At 39.0% G+C, this 25,532-nt stretch overlaps 1 protein-coding gene across 1 annotated transcript in view; it reads right to left on the bottom strand.

Annotated features, from left to right (window-relative positions):
- LOC136873038 (protein PET100 homolog, mitochondrial) overlaps positions 1 to 20,593 on the bottom strand; it is a 42,021-nt gene extending 21,428 nt beyond the window's left edge. The window contains exon 1 of the mRNA XM_067146680.2: positions 20,425 to 20,593. The gene's annotated coding sequence lies outside the window, so the exon portion shown is untranslated. The remainder of the gene's footprint in view (positions 1 to 20,424) is intronic.
- Positions 20,594 to 25,532: the final 4,939 nt, after the last annotated feature.

Below are 25,532 nucleotides of genomic sequence, written 5' to 3'. Positions count from 1 at the left end.
AGGCCTCTAAACACCATCATCGCTGTTGGCTGCAACAATGAGCCCTTAGCCTCCGAAGAAAGTTCACATCGCAGACAGTGTGCAAAGGGAACAAGACAAAGGAAAGATCTGTAATGTGTAAAAAACTGGTCTGTGGAAAGTGTACTTCAAAGGTGACCAGGCAGTGTGTGTGTGTGTGTGTGTGTGTGTGTGTGTGTGTGTGTGTGTGTGTGTGTGTGTGTGTGTGTGTGTGTGTGTGTGCGTGCGCGTGTGCGTGCGTGTGTGTGTACAGTGCGACAAATAAGTCGAAAAGCAGAAAGTGATATTCATGCAGATATGTACCGTATATAATGTAAGCTTAAGTGTGTAAGAAGAACATTCTGCCTTACTAGTGCATTTATTTATTTATAACAGTGTTTACAAGTCCTACATTATCACAATTAAATTATATAGGGTCTATGATGTTTTTGTACTCAATTTGAAACTTTTTCTGGCACCAATATCCTCAAGAAATGAATATATGTTACAATCGGTCAAAATGACAGCTTCAGTAAAAGTAGGTAGAAAGAATGTTTGGTAATCTTAGTGTTAAGAGCAGGATTTCTGGCCAGGTGTCTTCAGGAAACAAGTAGGGAAAAGAAATTCTGGTAGTTTAATGTAGCACTAACACATCAAAGGTTTTGGCAATGGAAGGATGGAAAGGGTCAGGATTGCGAAGGTACAGCCCCAGCATTCGCCTGACGTGAAATGCCTCTTGCCATGAGGCGCAACACAAATATTGCTGTGCTGCCAATGACCCTCGTATCACTACTAGGGATGATGATCCTCCAGACCAGTACATTGTAAAAGGGCAAAGAATTTCATCACAGCAAAGACAAGATTGAGCCACTTGCCATAGCACATGGAGATGGCGTGTTAGGCCCACAGACATGAACATGGCCATAATCAGTGTGTAAAGAGGAACTCGATTCAACATTACAGACAACCCAGTTCCAGTTTGTTGCAGTGTTCACTTAGAAATGGTTTGGGCAGACACAAGGGCCTGCTTTGACGATGCTACATGTGCCTGGGTGGCAGATTATTAGTGCCTGTTGGTGGATCACCTGATCTTCTTCTTTATTAGTCAGTTGACAGCATCTTGAGCCCAGTTGCCATGTATCTAACCTCATGCATACCCTGATCACAACACACCATAACAGTCTGGTCAGAAAGACTGAGGTGATGGGTGATTTGAGTGATTCGCTGATACGTCCATTCAACCCTGAGCATTCTAAGAATTTGCACGAGGTGGGGCAATAGGGTATAAGTCAAAAATTACGAAAACTGAGATCATTACATGTAATAAATTTCATGTTAAACCAATCAAGCTTATAAAAATGTTCGACCTATTCAATAGATTACATTCATCTGAATGCTTATGACTTATACATTACAATCAAATTGGGACATGTTTCGCTCTTAGTTGCGGGCATCCTCAGCCTAAACCTTGCTCCCAAAATCATAAATTCATCGGGATCCTGATTTTCTCTTACAGACTATCTTAATAGCTAAGTGTAAAAATAATGTGGATTACAAAATACATTTTTGCCAATTTTTAACTAACTGGCAATTTTTTTTAGAAATTATGTGAAAATTCTTGAAGCAGTCTTTAAATTGCTCATGGATAGCTTGTGTTGAAACCTATTAAAATTTCTTTATATATAGTGTAGCACTATTCTGCCTTCTTGGTCAATGTCCTATAGAATAAATATTACAGTTACACATTATACAAAAGAAAACATCACATAAGTACATTTATGAACATTCACAGGATTCAGAATTTAGTTAAAAATAATTTGGATGTTGTTTAAGCTACATGTTGTCTGACAACCTATTCAATAATACTCAAAGGAATTTTTTTTTTTAAACCTCTTAAAATTTCTGTAATTCGTAGCCCTATTTTATCTTCTAGGTCATCCTTTGTATAATTGAAGATCAGATAACACTATAATCGAAACACCGTGTAAGTTATATTTATAATCATTCACATGGATTCATGGTCTAGTTAAAATAGTCTAAATGTTAATTGGACTTCTTGTTGTTTGTCAACGTATTTACACATAAAATATAGGATGGCCTTGGAGAATATTAGAATAATGATGCCGTTTTCGTATAAGAAGCTTTTACTAATCTTGACGAGTTGTTTGGATCAGATCGAATTCCGAAATGTAAGGTGAAAGTAATCTTGCCACCGTCCTGATGTTGTTCTAATGGGAGACTCACGGAAATCTGCCTTGCTGAGGGAAGAACTTCCAATAGAAAGAAAATATATTAGGACGTAAAGGGTGCCGTAGAGAATGAGGTATGATAATGGTCGCAAATAAGCAATCTATTATGGAACTTTTTTCTTACCTCCTCGTGCGTGGCAAGTTTGTATCACTTGCGGTGCCGGCTCGACTGAATGTGTATTGTAACAGTGTGATGTCTTAGGTGGGAGGAGGGTAGGGGAAGAAGGAATGGGTGGAGTATTACGTACATGGTTAGTCAGAGATGGCATGTTAGTAGGGGTAATTGTGAGGAAGCTGAGTTGATATCTTAGAAGTGAAGCTTCCACGGTGTAAAGAATTATTTAATTTCATTTCCCGGTTTAATCGTGTTGTAGTTGTCTGCACATCACGTACAGTTTGCCGACGTTTCGAATACATTGCAGTATTCTTTATCAAGGCGACTGAAATACCCCTACTCGATCCAAGGTAATCAGTCTCCCTGGCAGAAATTTACTCTACTAGAGTGGCTCTAACCTTGGCCTTTTATATCCTAGCCTTTCTGGCTGGCATAAGCCCTGGCTGTCTCGTGAGTATTCTGGAAGGTATGTGTCACAGCCAGGTAGTGGGGGCTTGCCCGCGCTGTTAGGTAATGGGGTTCCGGCCCGTGTGTTTATGTTGTGGTCTGTATGTCTTAAACTATGAATGATAGGCATCCAAGAATTACTGATTTTATATCCTTCTTCTAAATTTATGTTGTTCGGATGCTTCTTGATTTCGATAACCTCGCGGATTTTCCTTTCCAGATTCCAAGGGATAGCTGCTAGGATCTTGGTCTTGTCAAATGATATTCCGTGCCTTGTTTCGTAGGAATGCTTGGCTACCGCTGAAATATCTGTGTTTTGGTTCTTGGTGTGACGTATATGTTCTTTTAGGCGGGTGGAGATCAGACCTTTTTGTTTCACCAATATAAAGGCTCCGCAGCTACATTCAATGTGATATACTCCAGGGGCCTGTAATTCTATTGTCTTTTACAATATACACTAAATACACTATTCAAGAAAAACTTCAACAAAGAATATTTACCATCTCGCAACACCCTTTCACAACTATACAAAGAACACAAAATCTCATGTAGAGAGTCAAAACAGGCTGAAAGTCTAACCGTGTACCAGAAGCTGTGTCACAAATTAAACATCAGTATCAAGAAACCAAAAAAGGATACGTCGATACGTCACACATGTTTCAAGCTTCACATGCAAATTTCTCATGTTCCCGAAGAAGACAATATAAAACTTCAGAACTGCTTAGCTATTCACCAAAAAATGGCAGATATGGCATAGAAGTCGTAGGTAATGGACAAACAAATTACTTTAGCTGATGACAGTAAAGTAGTTATCACATTTGACATGCAGCAGTGTCTCCCTACTCCTATGCTAGAAAGTTATGTGGCATTCTACAAACGTCTATTGTGGACGTTCAATCTCACTGTACACGACCTAAAAAAAGGACAAGCATGTGGAGTGAAGATAAGGCAGGTAGAGGAGCTGATCAGGTATCGTGTTTGATGAAGTATTTAAAGAACTTACGTTTGAGCGTTAAGCACTGCGTAACATATTCAGATATTTCTGGTGGTCGGAACAAGAACTCCCACGTTTGCTATATTACACGCAATAATTCAAGTTCCTGACCACACACATATGGAGTGTGATACAGACCAATCCCTAATTGAGAAATCAAAGAAAAGCACTACAGTACCCATCATCCATCCTCATGACTATGTCCAACTGGTTTGGCCGTGACTCACTGAAGCCATCATTAAATTACATAGGTCCTGTCCCCATCAGCCAAGAGAAGAAAAGATCATCTTGATTTACTTCCTCTCATCCCTGATGTGTTTCAAGCATAGTACCAGAATTAAGTATTGAAAGACAATTTTAGGAATGATCTTCCTGAATGATCCAAGTGGTAAATGAAACCATTCAAAGTTTTTGAAATGAAACAAACAGACCTTTTTATAATATTCTGGACTTCTAAAGCACTCGTTACAAATGAAAAGAAGTAATGACCCTGGGGAAAAATTTATCTGGAAAAATGTCAAATGGGTAAGAGTAATGAAAGAAACTGGAAATCTTTATAAGGAAACCTCAGGAGAATCTGAAGACTTCAAAATAATGACCATGTTAAGAAGAGGATTTGGCCGTGACTCACTGAAGCCATCATTAGTTACAAAGGTCCTGTCCCCATCAGCAGAGAGAAGAAAAGATCTTCTTGATTTACTTCCTCTCATCCCTGATGTGTTTCTTGCATATTACCAGAATTAAGTATCGAAAGACAATGTTAGGAATGATCTTCCTGGTAACAACACTGATGAAGAGCTGCAGGACGAGGAAGACCAGGAATGAAAGAAATTGGCGAGTTCTTGTGTGTGTTGAAAAACTCTGAATGTAAATTTCAATCAAAAACAGATCGAGGACTTTTACATTGTATTATATACCAATAATATTGTATTAAAAAAGTCAAGAAGTTGAATTAATTTTTGGATAATGAGAGAAAGTAAATTGTAATAAAATGCAATAATCAGTAGCCTAAGCATTGTTTTTTTATGTGATTTGATAGAATGAAGGCCAAAGTAATTATTTTCTTATTCTCTTGCATGTTATTGACTCATACTCATTACTAAGCATTGGGGGCGTCCGAAACAGAGGCTTTATTAGCCCAAAATGTGCATGAGATACAGTAATATTTTTAATATTTGCAATTTTGGTAGGATTGGATCCTAAATCCACCTATCTAACATCCACGTGAATTTAAAGCACAAATAACAACCTGCACGTAGATTTAGTATCCAAATTATAACCCCCGTGTGGATGATAAAGCCTTGTACGAGACACTCGCACCGCTCTTAAATTTGTAGAAGTGCCGGTAATAGAACTCACGACTGCAAGGGTGAGAGTTAATAGCGCTAACCAAAACACTACAAAGCAGTCTCTCTTCCGCACAGCTTATATAAACGCAAAACATAACACTTCTAACGTTCAGACAAGAGGGTGTAAGTCAACACAGAATAGGTCCAAAAGTTACAAGTAAAAAATAATGTAGTATGTGCACAATATTAAAACCATTCCTACAATTACAGAGCCAAGTAAGCCATAAATCTACTCAATAATGTAAAGACACAAGTAACTACAACTTAGAATACAAATAATGAAAAGTAATTTGTAACAGTTTAGTCAGAGAAGAGCAGAATTTTGTTTTTGCTCTCCTGTAAAAATCATAGAAAATGAACTTATACCCTTTTGCCCTAACAAGAGCGAATTGTCCCCTCTCAAACATTGATAACAGAGTAAAATCTCTCAATTGTGTCATAATAGGCATGTCGAATTCTCGACCAGCTTTCCGCAACCAGAAGCAACATTACACTACAGGCAAGTAGCATCTGCAAACCCTCATGTAGATCACGGGTGGCAGCATGTACACAGCCTATAGTGGTAAGACTGCTCAACTAATCACATCACTATGTCAATCATTTGACTTTTTTTACTCAATATGAAACTGCAGGCCAAGTTTTGCAGCAAATTGTCAACTCCTCCTTGGTGCACGATAGTTCGTCGATGTGTGTAGGAACAAGGCATCTGGAACTGACGATACATCCTCAACATTACTGACTGCCTGAAGAGAAACAAGCATGGCGAAGCTGCTCCAGTTAGTGTGTATACAGGAAAAGTGCCATGCGATTTAATAAATACTGTAATGTTATATACTCGTATCTATTCCTAAGAAAGCAGCTGCTGACAAGTGTGAAAACTACTGCACTACTAATTTAGCATCTCACATTTGAAGAATGTTCGTAGGGTCATTCAGGGTAAATGAGACATTTTTTACAACTTTGTTCATAAATTACAAACTACAACAGTGACAGTTATACAAAAAATCATAATAAGTTGTGACTGGTGTTACAAAAACACTGGAAACAACAGATTACTATATATTCATTAACTTTTGAAAAATAAATATAAATGTGAGTCTTATTTTTAACCTGCAAAAGGGGGAATTATGAGACAACCCAGGGGAAAAGTGAGACAGTATTGTAGCAGACTATAAAATCATGTTGAAGAGTTAATAGGGTAATTGTGAGACAGCTTAGGGTCAAAGGAAGACAGGAAAAAATCTGGGTGTAATAGTTTGCAACACTTTCCTCAGTTTTATTATAGGAACAAAATGGCCATGTTTTGATACCACGAAATTTAGGCTTGAGATGCATTTTTATACTCATTCCTGACAAAAATTACTTAGTATAGACTGTTGACATTATACCATCTAATTAAATGGTACCTGAGCTTTATGTCTGAATTTATGTTACACTTTAATTATACTAAATAAATACATAGTGCCCATTGTAATCAGAATGGTGAAATGAGACATCACTTAGTTTAAACTGGCTTAACAGAAATTGTAGGAGTTCTATTTTTTTTTTTTTTTTTTCAAAAACATCAACTGTTCCTGGGAATGCAAATGTAATGCCTCTACCTCTCCCTGTTATTATTGGAACAGGCAATTTCCCTAGTAATTTTGACTTTTCTACAACAGATACATCATTTTCATTAAGCCTTAACACAGTTTTGTTATTGTCCACACAATTGAGACACATGATTTGCATGTCTCCACCTTCCAGAACTTTCTGAACAGTGGCAACATATTTATATTGAAAAGAATGCTGCTTTCCAGAACTTTCAAAAAGTACAAGTACAAAGTCACCTGGATTTACTTCATCTGCCGTGATCTCCTCTTTTTTTTTTTTTTTTTTTTTTTTTTTTGCTAGTTGCTTTATGTCGCACACACACAGATTGGTCTTATGGCAATGATGGGACAGGAAAGGGCTAGGAGTGAGAAGGAAGCGGCCGTGGCCTTAATTAAGGTACAGCACCAGCATGTGCCTGGTGTGAAAATGGGAAACCACGGAAAACCATTTTCAGAGCTGCCGACAGTGGGGTTCGAACCTACTATCTCCTGAATACTGGATACTGGCCGCACTTACGCGACTGCAGCTATCGAGCTCAGTGAATGAACTTCTGCTCTTGTCTTAGATGGAGGTTTTACTACTGGAACTGTTGCCTTTTGAATACATGTACCTTTTCTATCCTTCTTATGAAGTGGTTTCTGCTTTTCCCTCACAAGCTGGGAATATTCTTTGCTGTTGGGTCCACTCTTCTTCGCTTCATCATGGTTTTGTCAGTGTGTTTGATTTTTGAAAGTAGGATATTCTCGAAAGAATTTTCAGGAAGTATACCAGGAAAGGAGTCTGTAGGAATGACAAACATAAGTATTTAGGTACAGAAACAAGTGTACCAACTGTCTCATTTTCCCCAAAAAAGTGTCTCACTTTTACCCTAATGATGTCTCATATTTACCCCCTTTTATAAAAATGAATGTTCTTCTCAAATCAAAAACTTGAAATTGTGTTTTCAAGCTGAAAAAGAAGATTCTCCCTTACACTACCAAATAAAACCAGAAACACTTTCCTCGATATTTGGGTTGAGCCAGAGTAACAAAATACAAAGTGCAAAGCATGAAAGTTTTTTGGATAGAAAAAACACCACCCAGGAAAAACGTGTACTGCTAGATATATAGTTCGGACACTTTCCAATTATTTTACCATAATGGATAAAAGACTAATATATAAAAATCATTCATACAAAGTGTTGAGATTATTAATCAGAGCAGAAAAAATTGAGTGTCTCATTCCCCCCCCCCCCTTTTTTTTTTAAATTATTATTTTGTCTGTCTCATAATTACCCTGACTGACCCTACATATTATTTACAGAAGAATGGAGAAAGAAGTTGGAGCTGATCTGGGAGATCAGTTTGGCTTCTAAAGAAATGAATACTTAAGCAAAACTGACTCTACGTCTGAACTAGAGGAGAAAATTAAGGCAAGTCCACATATATTGTCTAACATTAGTCCCACGCAACAAAGGCAAATCTCTCTTAACAGATGCCATTATACACAGCATACCAGCAAAACTACCAAATATAAAGGAGCAATTGAGAATTATGTCTCTGTGACGTTCAAGGTGGAAACAATTGGACTGTGCTGCAAGGAGGTGAAACCCATGTTTCACTGAATTCCTGAGAGAGCGCATTGGAATTGCGATTCAATGAAACTAGTGTCTAGGGTACGTTCCCAGACTCCATACCATTGGATGAAATAATTTATTTTGTTTGATTCCTTATCAAACTTATTTAGCAACTGCATTAGCATAACCATGACTAATTCAATGTATATACTATGCCATATGAACAATGAATTCTTTTGTATTCTGTGCAATATTATATTAGCCTGTAGATAGAACACTTCATTTTGGTCTGTTGACTTCTCTTTGGTGCTGGCAGGTTGGCATCCCTAACGCCCCTTGGCAACTCAAGGAGTGTGTTCTTTTACTTAAGTTATCTTGTAATATTTGGTTGTATACCTTCATGTATCCTGGGAGAGAACCAGCCAATACAGTCCACTATAATAATTTAATTAAAATAAGTTCAAAACATTTATTCATATTCCAAATAACTGTACTGGAATACAGTACCAAGCAAGAAGGGCTGTACAAAAATCAAACTGCAGTATGCCCCTTTCCTTTTCAAGGTTTATATCGTGGCAGATTGGCCGCCATGCTGATTCCAAGGTGGGAGAAGCAAGTTAGTCTAGCCCTGTCTGCTTGCCCACACAGACAACCAGTCAGGTTGAAGCAAGAAGTGTAAGGCCTCTCTGACATCTATCTCCATCTCCCTGGAAACCTCCGGCCACTTCTAGATACCTCGAGATGATTGGAAATTGCACAAGTTCTGGCCATATCTAGTTTACAGGTTGTTCTGGAACTGCAAAGCCTGACTATTCTTTTTTTTTCCCCTGCTAGATGTTTAACGTTGCACTAACACATCGTAGGTTTACACCGACACAAGAATGGGAAAGGGCTAAGATTGGAAAGGTAGCAGCAGTGTCTTTAATTAAGGTACAGCCCGAGCATTTGCCTGGTGTGAAAATGGGAAACCATGGAAAACCATCTTCAGGATTGCTGACAGTAGAATTCGGCCCACCATCTCCAGCATGAAAGTTCACAGCTATGCGACCCTAATGGCATGGCAAACTCACTCGGCAAAGCGTGACTATATAAGGCAGACAGGCAGCCAGTCAGTCAGTGCTGTGCATGTACTGCTGTGGAGTACCTGATAGAGTATGTGAGAGAGTACTGCCGCGGAGTCGAGCGACTGTCTGGTCTGTCTTCTGTCCTGTGGAGTTGGATCTCTCGTGTTTATCTTCGGTGAAGTCAGCTGTGCTTCAAGTCAATGAATCATTCCAACGCAGACTCTAAGAGGACTGTTGGAGACCGATGAACAAGTGCAAGTGACTTGCGAGACAGACAGTACACGAAGTGCAGTATTGGGAAACTGCGTAGTGTGTTAACGTTCAGATAATAAAGTGACTGAGTTAGCATGAGTAAAAAGAGCACAAACTGTGACTTGTATATCTGTTAATGTGCAAGTACTAGTAGCTAATAAATCTTGCTCATAGAATGAAACACTACCAGTTCCTACTCCCCACCATTTCAAATGGTGTTTGAAGAAATCTCTAATGAGTAGCAAAATGGATGCCGAGAACTTCCGTTTTTTTTTAATAAGATCATAAGATGAACTAAATCTAGTCAAAACTGAACTTAAATTTAAACCAGGACTAAATGATAACTGAGCTTACAACCAACCCAGATCAACTAATTAGTGAACTTAAAAAATTAACTTAAGTGCGCAATGGTCATGGAGATTTTAATAGAGCCCACCAATAGTGATGGCAATTCCAGCGTTGTGAAGGTGAAACCTTAGGCCGCTATTAGCCGAGTGCTCCCAAGCTACACACAACGTCAAATCAACAACAGCAATAATTGTTACCTCCATACACAACTGTGAAGGGAAGGAGCCTCTACTCCAGTCAAATGCCACATAGCATAATTCAACACAGGACACTACGACTTACCTTCCAATACAAACAGCACTGATTTTTTGCGTGCACGCTTTAGAAATCTACATTTTCTGCTCAAGTCTCAACTGAGTTTACACAATCCCATATACTGCTTTTCAGAATTGACATGTGTTTTTATGTTTCGTATATATATGGTGACACATAACTCATACTTGAGAACCTGACATTTCAAAGTGTAATTTAACACAAGTTTTATCTTTACAGTTAACATTAAGTGTTCATAATAATGTCTATTTATCAATACTTCAAGGACAGAGCTAATTAGTTTTTAAAAATTAAGGCAAATCAATATTGGGCAACAAGATTCTATCACAGTGTACAACTGAAGGTTTAGGAAACAAGGAAGTGCAACCCACAAGCCCAACATTCCATAAGACTAACAAATTGTGATCAATGCACATGCTCTTTCTGTGTTATCATACATGGTTTACAAAGCTAGCACCTAATTTCAGAAAAAACTCGTACCTATGAACAATTCAAACTTTTATAAACATGTTTTTATGTATGTTATTCATGAAAAGACAGTGTATACCAAGTTTCCAATTCGATGATTGCCCCCAATCATGAGAATTTGATATGTTATCGTCGTATGACACTCTGTTAGATATAGTAATATTTTATGATTGCATGATATGTTATATGTGATTGTGTGACCAGCTGAAGATGACCTAGAAAGGTCGCAACCAGTCCTGTAGTTTTAATTTAATAAAGTAAGTATTGATTATGTGGAAGTCTTCTTCTCATTGTATTTAAGTCATGCCATAGTCGTTACTTTGTTTCTCGTAACAAGTATTTTAAATTAACCGTAATTTTCAAAAATCTTTTTACTCGAATCCTTCACAAATTAATTCAGTTAATCGTTTGTAACTGACTCATTAGCCCTTTGACGAGGTTGACATCGTAAAAAACTAGCTGCGAAGATTCACCTCACTTCATACACGACCCGTAGACAAACAGGACAAGGGATAAACATACATACTATACATACATATTATTGATGGCGTCATAGTTGTTGCGCGCTGTTTCTTCCTAACGAAATATATTTAAAATAATTATAATTAGAAAAACATGTTATCTATACTAATATATAAAGAGGTAAAGTTTGTTTGTACCTATGTAATGGCTAATCTCAGGAATTACTAGACCGATTCTAAAACTTCTTTCACTAATAGAAAGACATATTATCCCTGAGTGTTATAGGCTATATTTTATTTTCAAAACAATTCGAAAGGGATGGGGGCGGGGGCGACGTGGGGAGATATAAAAATACTAGGCTAATATAGGCGAAATATTGAATTTGTTGTACAAGGACAAGACATGGCTCATTTTAAGCCCCTTGACGCAAAGAACAAACCTCGGTAAGCCCTATGGGCCCGAAAACCATATTTTTAAATTTTTTTTCCTGCTAGTTGCTTTACGTCGCACCGACACAGATAGGTCTTATGGTGACGGGGGGACAGGATAGGGCTAGGAGTGGGAAGGAATCGGCCGTGGCCTTAATTAAGGTACAGCCCTAGCATTGGCCTGGTGTGAAAATGGGAAACTACGGAAAACCATTTTCAGGGCTGCCGACAGTGGGGTTTGAACCTACTATCTCCCAAATACTGGATACTGGCCGCACTTAAGCAACTGCAGCTATCGAGCTCGGTAAACCATATTTAAAGGCCATAAAACCAACCATTATTGAGATATTGGCACCAAACTACCCCTGCTGTAGGAATCGGATAAAGAAATGAACTGCTGTAACCATGGTAACATCAACTCCAGTATGCTTACAGCAGCGAGATTATCTACAATATATCACAAAAACCTAAGACATCAAAAAGGCATTTGGAGTCCCCTTTAAAAATAAAAGAAACACAAATTTTTCTTTTCAGAAAATCCAATTAAGGGGTGAGGGCGGGGGTCAAAAGATGTTAGAAAGGAGTTGAATTCTTTATATGAGGATGCATATACCTCAGAAACTTAAGACATTACAGACGTTAAAATTGGTACATGGAATCTCTTTTAAAAACAAATGAACACAGTTCTTTTTCTTTTTTTTTTGGAAAATCCACTTAAGGGGATAAAATAATAATTTTAAAAAAAGCGGGTAAATTTATCAAATGAGTACTTCTTCTACCGCTATTCCGACACCTGTGGCGTCGCGCGTGCGATTTGTGTCACACATGTGGATTTGACCCTGTTTTATGGCTGGATGCCCTTCCTGATGTCAACCCCGTGTGTAGGGATGTAATTATTACTGCGTGTTCCTGTTGTCGTTGGTAATGGGGTGTGCTGAGTGAATATGAAGAGGAGAGTGTTGGGACAAACACAAACAACCTGTCCCCGAGCCAGAAGAATTAATCACACGCGATTTAATTCCCCGACTCAGCCCGGAATCAAACTTGGAACCCTGTGAACCGAAGGCCTCGACGCTGACTACTCGGGCAATGAGCGGCGCAGTTTTGGAACTGAGTATATCTACAGTATATCTCATTATTAACAGGTTACAGACGTGAAAATTGATATGAGTTCCATGCCGCATGTTCCAGATTTAGCTCTGCCAGTAGCTTTGCCATCTTAGCCACAAATGTGGTTTACAAAGAGGTTCTGGGGTAAATGAAATGCAATTTTTCAGCGAGTTTTTATACTTAGGGATTTTCAGATAATGCCTTGGTGCAGCACTGAGGAACAATGAATTTTTATCAACTTACGAAATCCTCGCGAGCGAAGCCGTGGGTAACAGCTAGTTTTATATAAAATTATTTCTGTAAAAATATTTACTTTGCAATGAAAATAATTTTAGTAACTAGTAATGCTAGTAACTAGTAGTAAATGAAAAAATAAAAACAAGCAACTTACGTTTACTGTACAACTTGAATTAATGTTAAGAATTCTCTTATAAAATACCGAAAAAAACCTTGTATTTATTTAAGATTTTTCTAAATAAAACTTCAGGTCTACAGAACGTTATTTGCTCTTCTATTTACCCAATCCATCTGAGCTATAATTCACTAATGTAGCAAGACAAAGAAACAATGGTACAAATTTAAATGATATGGAATTTTTATTGTTACACATTTCCACACTGAATAGTACAAGTAGTATAAAAATTACCTAGAACACTCCTCTCGCCCAGGGTTTATCTTCGAATTCTGGAATGAAGTTCTTTCAAATGTTCTTCCATGAATTCAGTTTTTCTACTTTGTCTCTGTAAGTTTCAATGCTGAAATCTCAAATGGCCAGTTTTCTTTCAACCTCAAATATTAATTCTTTAGTATTTATTCAAGTTTCTTATTTATTCAACTTTCTTTTCTTCTTTTGACAAACTGCTTAATGTCGCACTGACACAGATAGGTCTTATGACGACGATGGTATTGGAAAAGGCTAGGCGTGGGAAGGAAGCGACAGTGACCTTAAGGTACAGCCCCATTTGCCTGGTGTGAAAATGGGAAACTACGGAAAATCATCTTCAGGGCTGCCGACAGTGGGGTCGAACCCACTATCTCCGGAATCCAAGCGGACAGCTACGTGATCAAACTGCACAGCCACTTGCTGGATGAGTATTCTACTTTCAAATAGTTTTGTCATCTCCTTCATTTGTTGCGCTAGTTTATTTAATGTTTCGATGTTCATTAAAACAACTACCACAATATGGTAATGCACATGAACGAGTAAAATATTCAGTCTACTACCAACAAGCTAATGAAATATGTGGGTGGAGAGCACGAGCTCAAGTGACGTTCCATATGCGCGCGCAGCTACATCGGGCGACTAATTGCGCCACTAGTCGCCCACGGCTAATAGGTTACATTTACTGCAATGTCCCATCACGCATTTGAGCAACTAAAAGTCGCCAGAGCAGTTGCCGGCTCAGATGACGGCTGGCAACTAGTTGCTAAGTTGCGCCACCAGTTGCCCGCGGCTAATAGGCTCCATTTGATCCAATGGTCCATGACTCGCCAGAGCAACTACTTGCGCCACTAGTCGCCCACGGCTAATAGCGGCCTTAGGCTAAGATGGGACCACTTCCTGGAGAACATTTCAAACCCAGTTCGAGACTGTCTGCAAGAACCAAAGATGGACGTCGGTGCAGAGACCATTAGGTGACAGCTGCCTACTGTGTCCAGCTACACGAGAGAATCCAGCATGGTGATGAAATGCCACCAACGTCGCGCAACTAGCCCATGTGGTTTTGGACGGACCACCCCCGGATCACATCCAGTGTAAGGCAGCTGACACCTTCTTAAATGCGCTTCACGACACACTGACGATGGCCCTGAGGAGGGAGGCAGTAATGGTCATCGCACAGCTGGAGGGACCATCACAACGAGACAGCTTGAACCAACAACTACCAAACGAGGATGTTATCTAGCCATGATGCTCATCCCGGCACGAAGATGCTGTGTCGGTAAGAACATGAAATTTGACACCACACAATTGAAGGATACCCAGCAGGATCGAGCTTGGGACATATAAGCCAGTCCTGTGCATCATACAAATGGACGAGGAAGACAAGCAGGCCCTGGAAGCAGATGGAGGTATGGATTACGGGGAGTTGCCAGAGCTTTGGTCACCGTGCAAAGGACCATAAAAGCCCATGGCACTACAGCCCTGATGGTCTTGGAATACCAAAAATCGTTGCTCAGCCCAAAGGCCTATAGATCATGGACCTTGAACCAACTCTCAGATTCAGGTAAAATCTCTGACCTGTCTGGCCTCCAGGTAAGAGGCAGGCTTCTTACTCCTAGACTACGGGGCTGGCAGGAGTGGTACAAATGAAAGCAAATACATTAAAACCGAAAGTAATGGAATCCGGTCAAATAAAGCCAGGCGATGCAGGTATGACGTTAGTACATGAATAAGACTGAGTAGAGCTTTTAAAGGTACGAAAACCATGTAAGTGGCCCTGTGGTTTGGGTCAGCTTGCATTTGGGAGAGAGCGGGTTCGAACCCCACTGCAAACAGCCCTGAAGATTGCTTTCTGTGCTTTCCCATTTTCACACTATCCAAATGTTGGGGCTGTGCCTTAATTACCGTGACGGTCGCTTCCTTCCCAATCCTAGCCCTTTCTTAACCCACTGTTTCCAAAAGATCTATCTGAGGTACTGCGATGTAAAAAAAAAAGACAGGAAAGATAATAATAATAATAATAATAATAATAATAATAATAATAATAATAATAATAATAATAATAACAACAATATGAAGATGTGAACAATTACCGTGGAATTTCTCTTCTGCCAGTAGCCTACAAGATCCTGTGACTATCCATCCTTGAAAGACTAGAACAGCAAATTGAGCACAAACTCGGGGAATACCAAGCAGGTTTTCGGAAAGGCCGATCAAGTGCAGAACAAATACTTAACCTAAAAACCATAATAAGATACCATATGCCGAGAGGTCGAACCTATGTATCTACATTTGTAGACTTCAGGAAAGCATACGACTCCATCGACCGTGATGTGTTGCTTAACATCCTTGCAGAAATGGGAGTTGATGAGAAACTGCTGGCGATAATAAGGGCAACACTAACTAATACCAAATCCAAAGTAAAATTCCAAGGATGTCTCTCTGAACCCTTTGAGATCAAGACAGGCGTTCGACAGGGAGATGGGCTGTCACCTCTTTTGTTCAACTGCGTACTTGAGAAGGAAATACAGGAGTGGCGAAAGACGTTAAAAGAAAGAAACCTTTACAAACCCGTAAGGATTGGGACAAAGAAAAATGGAGTGGAAATAGATTGCTTAGCGTTCGCTGATGATATAGCCCTTATGGCAGAAAATTTCGAAAGTGCAACAGAGCAGATCAATGTGTTAAAGGAAGTAGCAGAACAAACAGGTTTACAAATTTCCTTTCAAAAGACAGAAGTAATGTCAAATATCAAAGATGATACAGCACAACTAAACACCAAATATGGAACGATAAACCGTGTTAGTAAATTTAAATACCTTGGGGAATGGATTCAGCAAAATGGACTTGACAAAGAGGCCATAGCAGCAAGAATCAAGAAAATGGAAGTCACTTTCCAATCCACCCGCAACATTTACAACAAAAAGTGCTTTTCCCTGAACACAAAAATTCATCACTACAACACTGTCATCAAACCAGTATCACTGTATGCATCTGAATGCCTTATCCTGTCCGAGAAATGTTTACTTGCGGATTTAGAGAGGAAAGAAGGAAAGATCCTACACACCATACTTGGTCCAAACTACAAAAGTGGCATCTACATTAGAAAATCCAGGCAAGAAGTATACTCTAAGATAGAGAAGATCACGGACACAATGTGTAAAGGCAGAGTTCGCTTCTACGGTCATATACGACGGATGATCGACTCTCGATGGACGAAACGTATCTTCAGTATATTTGACGCAAAACCAAAAACGGCAATGCCATGGTACGTTAATGTCAAGAAAGATCTTAAAGAACTGGCCTACAAGCAGAAGATGCACAAGACCGAAATCTTTTCAGAGCAGCCATCAAGACTTTTGGGACTTTCCGGGACGAAAAACGGGCAACTGGTGCTAAATGGACAGAAGAACGTCGTGCTAAACACAGTGAGCTAATGAAGACGATGTGGATCAAGTGACAGATTAACAAATGCCAGAATGTAAAGTGAGGCTTATCGTGGTCCCTAGTTGGCCGATTAGCGAAGTTGAATGAATGAATATGAAGATTAAGCTGGAATTCAAGACAAGTGTTCGATAAATTTCCAAGTTCTCTGAAATCATTTAAGAAAAGACTCAGTAAAATTGATAGGGAACCTGCCACCTGGGCAATGTTGACTCCAAGACCCAGCAGTATGACTGACTGAAATATTCCAAGAATAACAGATGAGAGAATTTGCAAAGTCTCTTCATAATCTGCATGCCTTCGGGCTGGACAGTAGTCAAGAAGCTGTAGAGCTATAGGATTTGTTTGTCTGCATGATTTTCTTTTAATACAGGAAATATTACATAAGGCAATGAAGTCTTAAAGGACATAGTCTAGATGAATAGCCTACTGTTAACTGGGTTACAGAATAACTAACAATGGCAAAAATAATGAGAACATTAAAAAAATGTAGATCATCAGAACCAGAACTTGGGACTTGGCCTTTCTAAAGAAAATAAATTAGCTCAGCTCGAACATACAGTAAGTACACATATTAGGAATATGTTTATGAAGATTTGTGCATGAGTGATTACTGGTTTCAGAGAAAACAGAACGAGGCAACCATTCTCTATTAATCCTGGAACGATCAGGCTGGGCCTTCAAGACCCAGCAGTATGAAATTTTGCAATTACCCCAAGGCCTCAGCATTCATAGGGCTGGTGGTCTCTGTACCTTCCTGTAATGGCCATAGGAATGCATTGCAGTTCTCATCCAGGAGATCCATCAGTTAGTCATTTTCTGTCACTTGTGCAAAGTTTTGATGTAACAATTCTGTCCAACACGCTGACAAGGTTATTTTCTGCGGCTTAAGTTTCAAAGCTCTTACTGTGTTCATATCTTCAATGAAAAACAGTATTAGTGTTTCTGTGAACTTTACAACATGGCAGCATCAAGTGGAAGGATTTCAATAGGTGAAATAGAGGAAATGTTATACGATGACGAATTTGATGATCCAGACGCTGACCGGGATTTTGTGAGCACTAGTGATTTTGAATTTAGTAAAGGAGAAGTTTCAGTGTTACAGTGATTACAGAGGATTTAAATGCAGGTAGTAGTTATCTTGTTATTTTGTTGATAAAGACAGAAAAATCTTAGGAATCTCATCCGGCTGGAGCTCCTGTAAGTGTTATTAACATGTTACATCTTGCTTGGCATATTGAGAACCGTTATGTTCAATTACAAAAAAAAAGGGTTAACAAACAGATATATTACGTACATTTTGTTTACCACAAATTTTTCATAACATCAGTGTGTGTTTTAAACCTTAAATGTTATGCTAAATTTTCAGTTTTTAAATTTACTGTAAAGTCAAGGATTCTAAAAATTGTTTTCAGGATATTCATATTATGCCATTTTATTGTAGTGAAAATGAATAGATAAAAAGGTTTAGGTAACATCAGTGGGAAAATAAAGAGGACTGTATTTTCGAATAATGAAGGTTTCACCAAAAGAAAGGGGAAAGGAATGGCGTGATAATGAAAGACTTCCTAAGCCTTGCAAACCTAATACCATCAGGGTCAGAAAAGAACAACAGTAAACCACGAGAGGTCGGGATGAAAGCCAGGAGCCTGATAAAAGTAAGTGGAGGCAAGCTAGGGAAACCACACTCCAAAGTTTAGGGTCCCTGGTCCTCTTTTAGTTGCCTCTTTCGAAAAGCTGGGGATTCTCTGAATGTTATTCCACCCACAGGGGGAAGAAGGAAAGAGAGTAGAAGTTTCTGAAGTGTCGTTTTTACAAAAGAATGTTGAAAGTGAGATAGGTAGATCGGATCACTAATGGAGTTAGTGAGAAGAGAATGATTCAGCAAAATCTGACCAGAAGACGAGTTAGATTGAAAATCTAACCAGAAGATGAGTTAGATTGATAGGACACATCTTGAGAAACACACGAGTTTGTTCCGGTGATTTTTGAAGGAAGTCATAAGTGTAGAAAAAATGGTCAAGGCAAATATGGTCACACTGTCTTTTTCCTCCTCTTTCACCGTCATAATCTAGATCATGCAAGAGCAAATGCCAAATCCAGTGTTCACCCTGGGTCCTGGGTGCACCGCCCAGCCGTTTTTACAGTCCATCTGGCTAACATAACCTACATATGTGTTGTGTGTTCAAATCTTCAGTCCTAAGGTTGGCTTGATCCTCAACAGCTCCGCCACCAGCTGTCATAGATGACTTAGGCATCACTGAAGAGGCGTACTAGGGAAATGAGGAGCGAGGTAGTTTCCCACTGCTTTCCTCACCGAGCCAGACGTTGCTATTACATATCAGTCTGCCAAGTCTACTGAAATGCATGCATCAACCGACCCTATGAGCACCATTTTCACACCATTCATAGCAGGGACTGGCTGCATAAGGAATGGCATTACTAGAACTGATCATACCTCAGTCACTTTCATATTGTCAAAGCCAAGGATAAAACTGAGACAGGTCAATGAAAGTAACAAAATTTTTTTTGCTAGGGGCTTTACGTCGCACCGACACAGATAGGTCTTATGGCGACGATGGGATAGGAAAGGCCTAGGAGTTGGAAGGAAGCGGCCGTGGCCTTAATTAAGGTACAGCCCCAGCATTTGCCTGGTGTGAAAATGGGAAACCACGGAAAACCATTTTCAGGGCTGCCGATAGTGGGATTCGAACCTACTATCTCCCGGATGCAAGCTCACAGCCGCGCGCCTCTACGCGCACGGCCAACTCGCCCGGTAGTAACAAAATTGCTCTAGCCTATACCAGAAGACATAGTGCACTTTAAACACTAGGTCCCGCCTGCAAAATGTGCTAGTTACATAATATTAATACATATTTGAGTCATTGGGTGCTCCAAATAAAAATGTAAATATTGTAAAACTGTTTACTTAAATGATAAATCTTCATTATTATCAGCAGAATTGCATCAACTACATTGGAGTTTAAATGTTTAGCTTGACTATTATGTAGCGTCGTGCACGAGTGGTGTCTGGATTGGCATGGAATCGCATACGAGCACTCTATTAAATAATACCAATACAAATGGTCCGTTATTGGACATTCTAAATTTTCCAGCTAACTCATTCCTGGTTGCCAGCGTTTCGCCCTCGTGTGCTAAGTTGGGCTCATCAGTTGGTACATAGCACACCCACCAAGATGCATGGCTAGTGCATACTGTGGAGGTCACTGCATGGGCTACTTGGAGCCACCGGCAGTGCCAATGCACTATGAGAGACTTTGTCTCATTACCAAAAATTTACTCATTCGGGACAAATATTTCAGGTTCCCTATGGGAATCAACATCTATATCAACTGATGGCCAAGTAGGCGACGACGGGAAGGAAATTAGCCAATGCTTACATTCCCCCCTCCGCCCCGCCCCTCCTAATATTTTTGAGAGAAACACTAGCAATCCAAGGTTATGGTATACAGTATCAAACAAAACATGAATGCACATTGGAGTAATGGATCTAGAACAATAGGTGGCCAAACAAAAATGTTTGACATTCCTATCAGAATTCGCGACAAGGGCAAAGTATGTCATGGTAGAAAGATCAAATAAACCTGTACTTACATCCAACAGTAACAGGAAAAGTAGAAATGACTATCTTATTAAACTAGAAAATCCAAGAACTTGTTTCCACTGCGCTGTGTCCACATTACTGTTCTGTTCGTGAAGTTGATTTGGGCTCGTTATTTCACCCAGACACAATACTGTATTATATTTGTACTAGTTCTACACACGCACACAATTTCAATAAAGTAGTACACCAATGCAGTTGACAATGTTTTCTGAGTACGAAGTACGTACTTGAAGATTGAGGGAAGTATTATAGACCATGCAGCACACTCACAAAATGGGTTCAAAGCACTTGAAGTAGTTCAGGAAAAGACGTATCACCTAGACATTTGAGAGTGAGGAAATACGTATACTAGACTAGGAGATATAGGAAAAGCACAGGGACACAAGGTATACTAATCTTCACGCTAGAGTGGCCGTCTCAGCGACTTCTACAAAACATACACACCGGGCCAACATATAAGGGACAAGCAGGAGAGGGCAGGGGAACGACGGAGAGGTGGATATATGTGAGAGTGTAGGACTTTGGACTAGTGATGAGCGATACCGTGATTTGTGAGTCACAGCGTGATTTGATATCGTGATTTTCTGATATCAGTGATTTTTAGTCGTGACGTGATCACAATCACCGCATCGTCCGTGCTGCTTGTTATTTGTAGCTTGTGATCAAGAGAATGCCTTGTTATTGTGACTAGGCTAACTCTGTGTAAACATTTATAAGAAAATCAGCCACCTAAGGTTTTGCATTTAATAAACAGCCTACATTTTGGTTGCATTACAGACACGGTCGTTGCCAATTTACTTTTAGGCGTACAAACATAATCATTTTATTATTTACATTCGTTTTTTTTGTGGACATGCCGAAGTTCAACCAATATGTCAAGAAAAAAATAGGATCAACATTGGTAACAGTCGTGTTTTATACTGTAACCGATCATTTGGTATGTGCTAGGAAATGAAATTCTACACATTTATCTGGCACAAGTGAAAAATATAATGATGAATGACTATTCCCAGCCACCTAATGTAAGGTTAACGATACCAGTGCACCTTTCCCTAGATACCAGTACCGGCAGTAATTTAGAAAAATGTAAGGTATGGAAAGGCGTTGACCCAGCTGCGTGAGGGCAATTGGGAAGCTACAATGAGGAGCGGTCTCAGAGGCACGGCAATACACTTGAGGGATGTGACGTTTTGACCACACGGCTACCGTATCTAATATCTGCAAGCATAGAGCTGCGCAGCAGCTGTAAATGAAATCCAAAACCTTTCGAGGCGTGGAGTGTTCTTGTTCTTAATTAACTTTAGAGTAATAGTGGTTTAAATGAAATAATTCAAAATTACAAATTTTATTCATTAGCTATTCCTTATCTTAGTCTGTAATTTTCATCACATTATTGTGTTTTAGATTTCACAAGAACATGCTGATAGTGCTAGTCACAAAGCAAAATCAACCATGAAAAGTAACATTGGACAGACTCTGCTCACACAAAGTATACCTCACACAATCCACAATAGTTTCTATCCTCATATGTTTAGAGCCCTAGTTGCTGAATATATCCCCTGGAATTCTGTGCATAGTCATGTTTTCAGAGATTTGTTTACAGAAATACACCAACAACACATACTTTCAACATCTATATTAAAGAAAAACTACTTAGATATAGGAGGTAATTTTGCCAGTCACAGAGGATATTTGGGGGAGTCCTTACACAGGGTTGTATGTGGACAAAACCAGCAACTCTGTGGGCAGGTACATTGCTATAGTCCTCTCCGTGTAAGGACGTACACTAAGGGTGCAACCTTACCCTTTCTCCCCTGTAATATTAAGGTATTGGTTTATAGTGACTTTTCTTGCTGTTGGGTCTTTTTCAGTGTCGGTAACCATACAGTTTAGGGACCCTACTTGCCGATACGACGTCTTACTGTTACCGTTAATCTGGCACGTTGGCAACGTTCAGTCACTGTTCTAGCGTGAATTGTGTGTTGCCACCGCATTGCCTCTAAAGTCACTAGCGATACATTTGCGAGAATATTTAAAGCATATTTTCTTTTTCTGTGGGATTGTAAATCTATTTGGCTAATACCAGGTAAGTAGAATTGTGGCATGTTCGGATAATGCATTTAATAACATAGTTTGTGTGAAATGATGAGCACATCATTTTATTAATTACGTTCCTATTTCGTCCCATACTTATACGAACAGAATTCGATTGGGATGTCTAAGAAGGAAGAAAAATCTGCAAAAACTCCTCCGAAAAGGAAACCAAGGTTACGTCCTTTACAAGCTTCAGGTCAAGAAATGCTTGTACATTGCTACGAGCAATTGAAACAGGAAGACGACGAAGAAGGTATCAGTCGTAGTGATACGAAGCTAATGGCAAGAGTTTCATTATTAACTGGGGTAAGTGTTCGTTTTTATCTTGTTTCTATGATAAGTTTCTGGCATAATGACAATCAGTTGAAAAGGAGCAGTATTTCATTCTGAACCTAACCTAACCTAACCTGATCATGTAGGCCTAGGCCTATACCGGTACCATGTCTTGTGTCGACTTCGATACGGTTCGTAGACTTAACCTTTGTGTATTCATGTTGACTTATGGTATATGTGTATGTAATATATTTCTGTGTGTGTATTCTTACAGTGTAGTTTCGGTTTAGTCCGAAAAGTAATAGGAAATTTCAAGAAGGGAGTTGAATTTTCTACACCAGGTAAACGCCGAAAGCGTGAACATCCAGTGACCGGCATAGACAGTTTTTCTAAGGAAGCGATAGCAAGGTTTATTTATGATAAATTACATGAAGGTAAGGTGACTTCATAAGGAATCTATTGCAACATTATTTATAGAAATTGGCACGCAGGTGAGATAAGCTCCCAGAAATGTTTTGTGCATGTATTGTCATACAGCTCTTTTGAGTCCCTTGTAACTCTCTTTTTTCTTCCCACAGGAGAAGTCGTAACTGTAAGAAAGGTTTTCGACCACATGAAAGCAAATTATGACACTTATTTGTACAAGGGCTCCGAAACATCATTAAGAAGAATTTTGAAGGCCATTGGGTTTGTGTGGAGTAAAGGTGATCCCTATGCGTATGTTAGAGAAAATGAAGACATTTGTTTTAAGAGATCTTGTTTTCTGAGGGAATACATGCGTAATAAGGACAGTGAGAAACCAAAACCTGTTGTTTTCTTGGATGAGACTTGGATTTTTATGAATGGTGAATATATATGTTATATATTACATTTTATATTTAAAAAATCTTGGAATAATTTATCTTCATCAGGTGTCTTTGGTTTCAATTGTGCATTTGTCTTTCAGGGTCACCCACATACTCCTGGAATAAACCACACAAATCTGGACATGATGTTCAAGGAGTAATTCGTCGACCTGTGTCTGAGGGAGGAAGACTGGTTATTGTTCATGCTGGAACGAAGGATGGCTTTGTACCTGGTATGTTCTTAATTTATTTTACTTCATTTTATTGTAGTGAGGTGATCTCTCTTTACATAGTTATGAGGGTATTTAGGGTTTGTAGTACGGATGCAGGGGGGGGGCACATAAGTCTCTGATAAGACCCCAACTTAAGTACAGTTCCTGTGTATGAGACCCTCACTGGGATTACTTGGTTTGAGAATTGGAAAAGTTCAAAAGACAGAAGCACGATTTGTTGTGGGTGATTTCTGACAAAAGAGTAGCGTTACAAAAATTTTGTCGGGTTTGGGCTGGGAAGACTTGGGTGAAAGGAGACAAGTTGCTGGACTAAGTGGTATATTCCGAGCTGTCGGTGGATAGGTGGTGTGGAATGACATTGGTAGACGAATACGTTTCAGTGGTATTTTAAAAGTAGGTAAGATCACAGTACAGTGCTAAAGTTGATGAAAAGTGGGGCAAATATTTGTTTTTTTTTTAAGAAGGGAGTTAGGGATTGGAATAATTTACCAAGGGAGATGTTCAATAAATTTCCAAATTCTTTGCAATTATTGAAGAAAATACTAGGCCTATCCCTGAAACTACATCTTCTGTCCTAAGTGCAGATCAGTGGTGACTGATTGATTGAAATTGACTGGCACTAGGTCGGAAGTGGCATTATAACTTACCGCTCATTGAGCTCTGTACGTGGTTTTTGATTTTGACTTCTCCACTGTTATTAAAAAGACTTGCAGGTATTCACTTTAGGCCAATGATTAACCTTAGAGAGGTATTTCAATCAAAACTTACTCAGTGTATTTTCATATAATATTACTGGATATTTGTATCAGTAAATTACTTGTATTGTAGGCCTATTTATTATGTTTATTCTGCATTCGACAATCTCCACCTGAATCAGTGCTTGATACCTGACTGTTGAACACCTTCCAAGCTTCTTATTTCTTACTGCCTGATATAGGTTCAGTGTTCGCAGCAATTACATTTGTTCTAAGGTATTGAAATGGGTGTTTATACTTATATCTTTTATGCAAGTGATCGTGGACTTCTAATCCAGATATAGGCCTACTAATGGAGATACATTCATGAGAGATGTTACGATAAAGTAGTGTAAGTAGTAATTAATTGACTTCATCATCAGGTGACTTTGCTACACAGTAGTTGGTTTTACTTAAAATCAGACAGCTTTTTGTATCATTCAACAGAAATCACATTTTTTATTAATAGGCCTATACTTTTTTTAGAACAAAAATAACTTCATACTAAAACTTAAAATTCTTACAGGTGCTGATTTGATATTTGCTACAAACTTGAAGAGAAATCAGGATTACCATGGTGCTATGAACAGCGAGAAATTTCAGATGTGGGTGAAGACGCAATTAATCGTAGGATTAAGAAATATAGGACCCTGTGTTATTGTAATGGATAATGCACCATATCACTGTAAGCTTGTTGAGCATCAACCAACAACGAAATGGAGGAAGGATCAATTAGTGGTAATTATACTTAATTGAATATTTCCTTCTACTGAATGATGTTTAATGATGTTACAGAAATTAATTTTTATTTTTCCTTTAATTTACAGTCATGGTTAAGGCAGAATGGAGTTTCTCCACCAGAAAATGCCACAAAAGATGAGCTGCAAAGGTTGTGTAATATGAATCGAAGTCACTTAAA

Source organism: Anabrus simplex, chromosome 1 (assembly GCF_040414725.1).
Source record: "Anabrus simplex isolate iqAnaSimp1 chromosome 1, ASM4041472v1, whole genome shotgun sequence".
In the NCBI taxonomy this organism is placed as follows: Eukaryota; Metazoa; Arthropoda; class Insecta; order Orthoptera; family Tettigoniidae; genus Anabrus; species Anabrus simplex.
The sequence above is the reverse complement of the archived record's forward strand: the minus strand, read 5'-3'. Positions and strand labels throughout refer to the sequence as shown.